The following is a 9,345-nucleotide window of genomic DNA, read 5'->3' on the forward strand; positions in this document are numbered from 1 at the left end:
ATATGTGTATGAGTATGTGTATGAGTATGAGTATGTGTATGTGTATATGTATGTTTATGTGTATGTGTAGGTATATATTCAGTTAGTTGAACCATAGCTTCATAACTCATGGGCAAGCAGACCAATTGTATCTCAGAATAAAAGAGACTAATTATGAGATTGAAAAGATGCTTAAAATAAAAATAATGTATAACAAGTACAGATATTTCTAGTTGAGGTTTTCTAAATCCGGGGTGTTTTAAAAAGAGATAAAGAAATGTTGACAATTCTTACTATAAAGAATAAAGTCCAAACTTCTTGGCATAGGAGACAAATCTGCACACCCCATACCCACACCACTTTCTTTTGATAGAGCAAAACCTCAGTGCTTCCTTGTGTATGGAACTGTTTATTGTTCTCTGTGCTGGTTAGTTTTATGCCAACTTGACACAAGCTAGAATCATCACAGAAGAGGTAGCCTCAGTGGGAAAATATCCCCATAAGATTGGGTTGTAGGCATGCCTGTGGTACATTTTCTTGTTTGATGAGTAATATGGGAAGGATCAACTCACCATGGGTGTGCCAGCCATGGCCAGCAGTCCTGGATTCTATAAGAAGGCAGACTGAGCAAGCCCAGACTGAGCAAGCCATACAAAGCAAGCCCGTAAGCAGCACTCCTTCATGACCTCTGCACCAGCTTGTGCTTCCAGGTTCCTACCTTGCTTGAGTTCCTGTCCTGACTTGCTTTAATGATGAACTGTGATATGGAAGCACAAAGCAAATAAATACTTTCCTCCTCAAGTTGCCTTTGGTCATGCCAATAGTAACCTTAACTAAGACAGAAATTGGTGCCAAGATTTTGGGGTATTTTTGTAACAAATCTGACCATGTAGAGTCTGGGAGCACTGTGGGAAGACTTTGGAACTTTAAGCTAGAGAAGCTGTTCTGTAGAAATTTAGAATGTAAAGAGAATTGAGCAAAATGCAGACAGTGGAGGCCAAGCTTGTGGAGTTCCAGAGAGAAGTCTGAGTCATTTAAAGACTTCCTCATGTCTACTTCATATTTTGAATTAAGAACTCATAGTTCAGGTCAACTAGGGCTAAAGAGTCAGCTATCAACAAGAGATTCACATCACCTAAGTGAAACCTTTATTTTACTGAGACAGTTGATGCTGGCTAGCTGGAGCTTAGAAATTAGTGGTGACTAAGAAGAGACCAGCAAGCATTGCAGGTGTGGCTGTTGTGTCACTTGTGCATCAGTAGCTGACAGAGAGGAGAGAGAGGCTATGTCTACACTCAGTATTCTGACCTATGAACATCTGAGTGATTAGTAGCCTAAAATTCCCTGCAAAAAGCAAGCTGAAAAGACCACCAGTCCGGAGCCTGGGGGCTGAGACATGGAACTAGACTGAGACAACCACCAGACTAGACCAGCTCAGATACCTCCCAGACCCAGATCCAGGGCTTTGAATTGGCCCACCCCAACATGTACCCCACTGATGAACTGTGCAAGTGTATGAAAGGGAGCTTTCTCCATTTCCAATACTACAGGATATCCCTAACACATGGCAAAAGGAGGATATCTGCAAGGAGTCCCAGGGAGGCTCCAGTATCAATAGAGTAGCAGAAGCCAGAGGCCTTGTACCAGACCAACAAGTCATGGCAATGAACAGTTGCAGGCAAGGAAGTGTGGACAAAAGGGAATACTCGGCAAGCTACTGTAACATACTATAGTTTCCACAATGAGATTTTTTTCTTTGTTGGGGAGGGGCTTGCAGGGATGAAGGATGAATATTAGAGAAGGGGAAAATGAGTGGGATTGAGGTGCATGACGTGAAATTCACAAAGAAACAAGTAAACGGTTTTAATAGAAGAAGAAAAGGAGGAGGAGGAGGAGGAGGAGGAGGAGGAGGAGGAGGAGAAGACGAAGAAGAAGAAGAAGAAGAAGAAGAAGAAGAAGAAGAAGAAGAAGAAGAAGAAGAAGAAGAAGAAGAGGAGGAGGAGGAGGAGGAGGAGGAGGAGGAGGAGGAGGAGGAGAAGAAGACAAAGAAGAAGAAGAAGAAGAAGAAGAAGAAGAAGAAGAAGAAGAAGAAGAAGAAGAAGAAGAAGAAGAAGAAGAAGAGGAGGAGGAGGAGGAGGAGGAGGAGGAGGAGGAGGAGGAGGAGGAGGAGGAGGAGGAGGAGGAGGAGGAGAGGGAGGGGGAGGAGGAGGAGGAGAAAGGGAGAGGGAGAGGGAGAGGGAGAGGGAGAGGGAGAGGGAGAGGGAGAGGGAGAGGGAGAGGGAGAGGGAGAGGGAGAGGGAGAAGGAGAAGGAGAAGGAGAAGGAGAAGGAGGAGAAGAAGAAGAACAAGAAGAAGAACAAGAAGAAGAAGAACAAGAAGAAGAACAAGAAGAAGAACAAGAAGAGAGCAGTATCATTGAAGTGAAATTTCGTGGGAAACGTTTCCTCTGAGTCAGGATATACAATGTATATTCAGAGGTGGCCAAGGCCAAGGTTATATCTTGCTCTGGCAACTGAACTTGGTCGTGTAAGAATCACCCAGGTTGTATGGGTTTTGAAGACAAGAAGGAGTCATGGACAGCAGCTGAAGCTTTGCATTGTGTGGCAGGCCTGGAGGCCCCAAAGAGAATCTAAGAGAGGCTATTGATAAAAGTGTATCTAGGTTGCAGCAAGATACTCCAGAATTTTGGAGGTGTCAGTACTGTGAGACAATCACCAAGAACAGCAGCAGCAGTGGAGTAGAATCAGCCAGAGCCTAGAAGACAAGCAGTGTGTGCCATAGAGCACAGAGCCAGAGAAGTAACTCAAGCCCTTTGAAGACATACAGAAGGTTATGAGTGAATTACAGTATTGGACATTGAGTTATTTAAACTGTTGGAGTTTGGTTTTGCTTTGTTCAGATTGTCACTGTGCCATAATTCTTCCCTGCTGAAGTAAAGTATTTGACTTACATTTTGTTTTATAGGAGCCTGTACTTGAGAAACTTTGACCTTTTTTTAAAAAAGATATTTTATTTACATTTCAGATGTTATCCCCTTTCCCTCCCCCCACCAACCCAGGAACCTCCTATCTCATTCCCCCTCCTCCAGCTTCTATGAAGATGTGCCCCCACCCATCCCCTACTCCCACCTTCCCACTCCCCCACACTTGGGCATCCAGCCTTCATGGGACCAAGGATCCCCTCTCCCACCTATACCCAACAAAGCCATCCTCCCCTACATATGCAGCTGGAGCCATCAGTCCCTCCCTATGTGCTCCCAGGCTGGTGTTTAGACCTTGGGAGCTCAGGTTGGTTGGTATTGTTACTCTCCCCATGGGGCAGCAAACCCTTTCAGCTCCTTCAGTCTTCTAACTCCTTCATTGGGGACCCTTGATCAGATCAATGGTTAGCTGTGAGCATCTGCCTCTGAATATGTCAGACTCTGGCAGACCTCTAAGGAGACCGCTATATCAGGCTCCTGTCAGCATGTACTTCCTGACATCCACATCAGTGTCTAACTTTGGTGACTGCACATGGGATGGATACCCAGGTGAAATGGTCTCCAGACAGCCCCTCCTTCAGTTTCTGTCCTACACTTTGTCTCCATATTTGTTCCCTTGAGTATTTTGTTACTCCTTCTAAGAAGGACCAAGGCATCCACACTTGGTCTTCCTTCTTCATGAGCTTCATGTGGTCTGTGAGTTGCATCTTGGGTATTGAGAGCTTCTGGGCTAATATCCAATTATCAGTGAGTGAATACCATGTGTGTTCTTTTGTGATTGGGTTACCTCACTCAGGATGATATTTTCTAGTTCCATCCATTTATCCAAGAATTTCACAAATTCATTGTTTTTAATAGCTGAGTAATATTCCATTGTGTAAATGTGCCACATTTTTTGTATCCATTCCTCTGTTGAAGGACATCTGGGTTCTTTACAGCTTCTGCTATTATAAATAAGGCTGCTATGAACATAGTGGAGCATATGACCTTGTTGGATGTTGGAGCATCTTCTGGGTATATGCCCAGGAGTTGTATACCTGGGTCCTCAGGTAATTCTATGTCCAATTTTCTGAGGAACCGTCAGACTGATTTCCGGAGTGATTGTACCATCTTGCAATCCTACCACCAATGGAGGAGTGTTCCTGTTTCTCCACATCTCGCCAGCATCTGCTATCACCTTAGTTTTTGATCTTAGCCATTCTGACTGGTATGAGGTGGAATCTCAGGGTTGTTTTGGTTTGCATTTCCCTGATGACTAAGGATGCTGAACATTTCTTTAGGTGCTTCTTGGCCATTTGAGTTTCCTCAGTTGAGAATTCTTTGTTTAGCTCTGTACCCCATTTTTTAATAGGGTTATTTGGTTTTCTGGAGCAAGTGTACTGGCTGGTTTTGTGTGTCAACTTGACACAAGCTGGAGTTATCACTGAAAAAGAAGCCTTCCTTGAGGAAATGTCTCCATGAGATCCAGCTGCAAGGAATTTTCTCTATTAGTGATTAAGAGGGGAGGGCCCAGCTCATTGTGGGTGGTGCCATCTCTGGGCTGGTAGTCCTGGGTCCTATAAGAAAGGAAGCTGAGCAAGCCAGGGGAAGCAAGCCAGTAAGCAGCACCCTTCCATGGCCTCTGCATCAGCTCCTGCCTCCAGGTTCCTGCCCTAGAGAAATATAAGACAAATACATGGTTTTCTTCTCAAGTTGCTTTTGGTCATAGCATTTCCACATAGCAGTTAAACCCTAACTAAGACATTCTGGAATACACCAAGCACTTGAATTCTTCCTTGAACAATACTTGGCTCTGAATTCCATGAATAGTTTAGAAGAGCTATTCTTAGCTGCTTGGTGTGTCTCTTGAAGTAGATTTATTTAATAACTGTATTCAATTGTTGTATTTATCTGTGTATCAATTATACTTAGAAACTATAAGGTGGTAGCTACCAATAAATGTTTGATAAATAAAATATATGAATGTGTATGTCAGTTATAGTTAGCTTCTAGAAGAAATGTTAGAAGCTCGGTCTTTCAGCTTTTATATTTTATAAAATAAAACCAGTGCCTGGTGCCGGTTTGAACATTCTGGTTTACAGCAGTAAGGCTGCAGGGCAAGAACACAAGATTCTCTGCTTTTCACTTAGAAGCCTTTCTGCTGCTTGACTCCTGCCTGACTTGGAAATCGGCTTGGAAAGTTTGACTCATTTTCCCAATGTTTTCTACATAGTAGTTCTAACTTCTGTGGTGAAGACATTGAAGCTTTTAGAATAACTGAGAAAGAGCACTTACAGCTTCAGCCACCCAATACCAATCGTAAACCTGTAGGTTCTCAGATGGCTCCTTGCCTGGTTTGTAGGCCATCTCTTTTGTGTAACAGAAGTACCATGTGGACATTAGTTAAAAATACCGCGGAGCCCATGTTGGATCCAGGTTCCATATTTGACATTTTATTAATGAATTATAGGAATTTTTTTGTAAATAAATTCTGGAGATAAGTCATTTGTCATAGAAATAGATGATAGATTGGTAAATAATAGATAAATAATAGATGGATGGTTAGATAGATAGATAGATAGATAGATAGATAGATAGATTTTCTCCTAGAATATGTCTTATTTTTCATTATCTTCCTAGTGTTTTTGAAGAGCAGAATTATTAAATTTGGACAAAATCCTATTGACTTCTTTTTTTTTGTTCTTTTTGGTTCACCTTTTCTCTACTCATAAGAACCTTTTGCTATCTAATGCTTATGAAAACATCTCTGATGTCTTCTGTCAGAATGTTCATAATTTTTATCCTTTACTATTTAGGATTTATCTTAAATTAGTTTTTTGAATACCACAAGCCAGGGTGTGGTCTTCACACTCTACATTTGTTATGCCATGAACACAAATATTACTTGTCTATCTCCTCTTAGAAAGACTTAACATTTTTCAAATTCATCATATATATGAAGTTACTTCTTGATTTTCTGCTCTGATTATCATTTTCAAAAGCCCATCTTTCTTTATTGTTTTGGCTTTCTTACAGATCTTTAGAGTCTTATATTGTGTTCCTTTCTTTCAAGATATTGTCACTATTGCAAATCTTTTCATATCTATATAAATTTTAGAATTGGCCTGTAAATTATACTGGCTTGTAAATTATTCATGGAGCCTTTAGGTCAATTTCAGGGTCACAGGTATCTAAGCAGTATTATTTTCTACTGGAGAATTCTGGATTTTCTTCTCTTATTCATTTCAGTTACCTTCATTTTGCTCAGTGATGCGTTGATGCTTTCATTTGAGACGCGATGCATCTTGATACACTTTTTTCTATTATATTTTTATATAATTATTTTTCATTGAAAAGACAAAATCTTACTATTTTATGTCAAGATTGCCAAGTTCCAATTGCAGTTCAATAAACTATAACTGAAGTTTATTAATGTCTGAATATCGGTATGATATTATACCATTATATTATTAGTATGTTATTATGCTATTATGTTATTACAGCATAATAGTTATTGATCTTTTTAGACCACCAAAACCAAATAAGATGTAAGTAATACAAATCAGTCACATGAACACAAATCAGTTACTGTTTGGAAAGCCACCAATCTTGTGTTAAATTTAGGATGAGCCACGTTATTCAACTCTGTTTTTTTTCTTTTTTTTTGCGTATTTTCTTTTTTTATTGTATATTTTATTTATTTACATTTCAGTTGTCATCCACTTTCACCATTTCCCCTCCCTTGAACTCCATCGCCCATCTCCTTCCTCCTCTTTGCTTTTATACTATTTCAATTACATGCAAGTATTAAGGCCAGTTCTAGGTTGAGGAACTAGCAATACAATAGATGCAAATAGTCAAGGAACAAGCAATACAATAAACCAAATTTCATGATCACTCCCATGATCACTATTTCTAAGGGCTTATCAGGATGACCAAAATATCTGAGCCAACATCCCTGTCCTAGCCCAAAGTCATTTCCATGTCTGAAGCCTACTTCCTCATTCTAGCCTAAAATTCAGATTCCTGCCTGAAATTACTTCTTTGTTCTGGTTATTCAATTCGTACTCAGCCTTATTGACTACATACATTAGATGCTGCTTAATTAGGCCCAACATATGGTATATAACTGTCAAATGAGGTTATTATTGGCAATAGAGTCTGCAGTTAGGTAGTTATATCTGCATTTAAAATAACAGGCTTACTACACCTGCAAGAGAAACCAGGGGAGACATTCAGGAGAAAAAAGACATCAAGAACTTCCATCCTGGCAGCTAGAAGACAGGCTTGAATTTCATCAAGGTGGGAAAAAATAATCACTATTCTTCCTGCATTTATGCAAACCAGAAATACTATCTTTTGCCCAAAAGATGTCATCAGTGGTGTGTATGTTCCTTGCTATCCTCCTTGAAGGTGCTTTGCTAAAGTACCTTTGTGCCTTTTCCTCTGGGATCCGTCTCACTCAGGACCTCAGAACCATGAAATGGTTTCTCCCAAGGGTTGTAGTGCCTACTTCAACTAAAGGCATGAGTTGGGGGAACCTTCAGATAAGGGTCTCCCAGCACTGCTTCTGGGGAATTTGCTCCTCTTTCTGGCTAAGATAATAGGTTTCCATTCCGTTCTGAAGAGTTCACTCGGGAATAAGCCTGTGCATTTCAAAAGTCTGCTCATGTTTAGAAGAATGGCATTTCTAATTTTGCCGGTATGGTTTATTGACTTCTCCAAGTTGAGAAAAGGAAACTTTTTTTTCTCATTACTGAACCCCAAGGAATGCAACCAAGTTGAAGAAACATTTTCACCTTTTTAAAAGAGGCCTTCAAACCACCTTAGTATTTGTTGTTTTGAAATCTTTGCTCATCAAAACAACTGCTCCTATGTCTGTTATGTGAAGGGATTCTGAAGTGGGCAAAGGCTTTCTGTTCTAAGGAAAGCAGTTTGAAAACAATGGCTTAGTCATTTCAAAACAAGAAGAAAACACAATGAAAGTACACAAAGCAGAAAAACCTTGTAAGGACTGAAGAGACTCATGCTTGATCTCCTTCAGAGAAAACCTGTAGAAAGAGATGGAGCAGGAAGGAGAGATGTGGAGGGAAGCAGTTTGTACTCGCTGCCAAAGAACCCCAAAATTTTCTTAATGAAGATAAGTATTAGATGAGAAGAAAATGTTGAGAGCCAAAAGAAGCCAATCACTTTTTTCTCCCATTATCTGTGAATCTTGGGCAGCATTTTTCCATGATGTTTGTCCAAAAGGCAGTTGCTTTAGGGAGGAAAAAAAAAAGCCTTTCAAAATGCAAAGCAGACTTGCCTGGTTTTCACTCTGTCATTGTTGAGAAACAGAGTTTTCCAGTAACTGCATTTGAATGGCCCTGAAACATTTTTTTCTGCACTTATACTGCATCTACTAAAAGGGAATTTTTAAGAATGCCAATCAACTTGATATCAGAATTTCACATTATCTCTGGCTGTCAGTTTTGCATTTTTCATTTTGAGTCTGAAGTTTTGCCTTTGTGTGTCTACATTCTGAGTTTCTATGAGGGAAGTGATCACTGCAGACAAAGACTGGGGCACACAGGCAAAGTGTACCTCGTTTTCAGAGACATTTCATGTTTAATATTTTCCTTTTAAAAAATGCTCTTTTAAATAAACCTGTGCTAAACCTGTCTCTGCCTGGTTCATCTTAGTATGCAGACATTTTATAGCACTAGTATTTAGCACAGGAAAGCCATCCTAGAATTAAGAAATTTATATATAAATATATATGTATATATAATTTATTGATATATTGAAAATATATATTAGTTATTAATATACCTGATAGTTTGAATCAGCAGTCATGTTCCAAGTAGTGTTGAATTAATTTGTGTTTGAATATATACTGACCTAGTTATATTTATATCATCTATATTCTAAATATGCTCCTGTACTTGAATATTTAATAACCAATGCTTGACTTTGCAATCTCCTTAATACCCATTAAGAGGAAAAGGCAATTTTCTGGAGGCAACTGATATATTAAAGATCAAAAAAGTATTAAAGTGTTTTTGTGTGGAATACTGAGTGGGGAGTAGAATTTTTGAAAAAGAAAGAAAACTGTCAAATAGAAAAAAATACTCACATTTCCTTATGTGTCAAAAATTAAAAAAAAACATAACATGTTATTTATCTTTTGTAATAATGTAATCAAAGTATGTATCAACACCTGAAGATGGGTTTTTATTCAATTTTGGTTCTTTTAAATGGACAGATGGTTTGAGTCTCTATTCCATGTTTTACAACATAACGTTTTTGAAATTTATTTCAGGGGGTGTGAGGGTAGCTTAGTGCTTGTTGAACTGCCATGATGTCCCAAGCTTGGTTCCTAAGTGCTCACATTCAAAAACTGGACATGGCTGTACATACTTTTAACA

The 9,345-nt window shown here is 39.4% G+C and overlaps 1 non-coding gene across 1 annotated transcript; it reads left to right on the forward strand.

Annotated features, from left to right (window-relative positions):
- Window positions 1–1,188: 1,188 nt before the first annotated feature.
- Window positions 1,189–1,321, forward strand: LOC117724085 (small nucleolar RNA SNORA17). Its single transcript, XR_004608773.1, has one exon. It is a non-coding gene; the product is annotated as a small nucleolar RNA SNORA17 (small nucleolar RNA).
- The last annotated feature ends 8,024 nt before the right edge of the window (window positions 1,322–9,345 follow it).

Source organism: Arvicanthis niloticus, chromosome 19 (genome assembly GCF_011762505.2).
Source record: "Arvicanthis niloticus isolate mArvNil1 chromosome 19, mArvNil1.pat.X, whole genome shotgun sequence".
NCBI lineage: Eukaryota > Metazoa > Chordata > Mammalia > Rodentia > Muridae > Arvicanthis > Arvicanthis niloticus.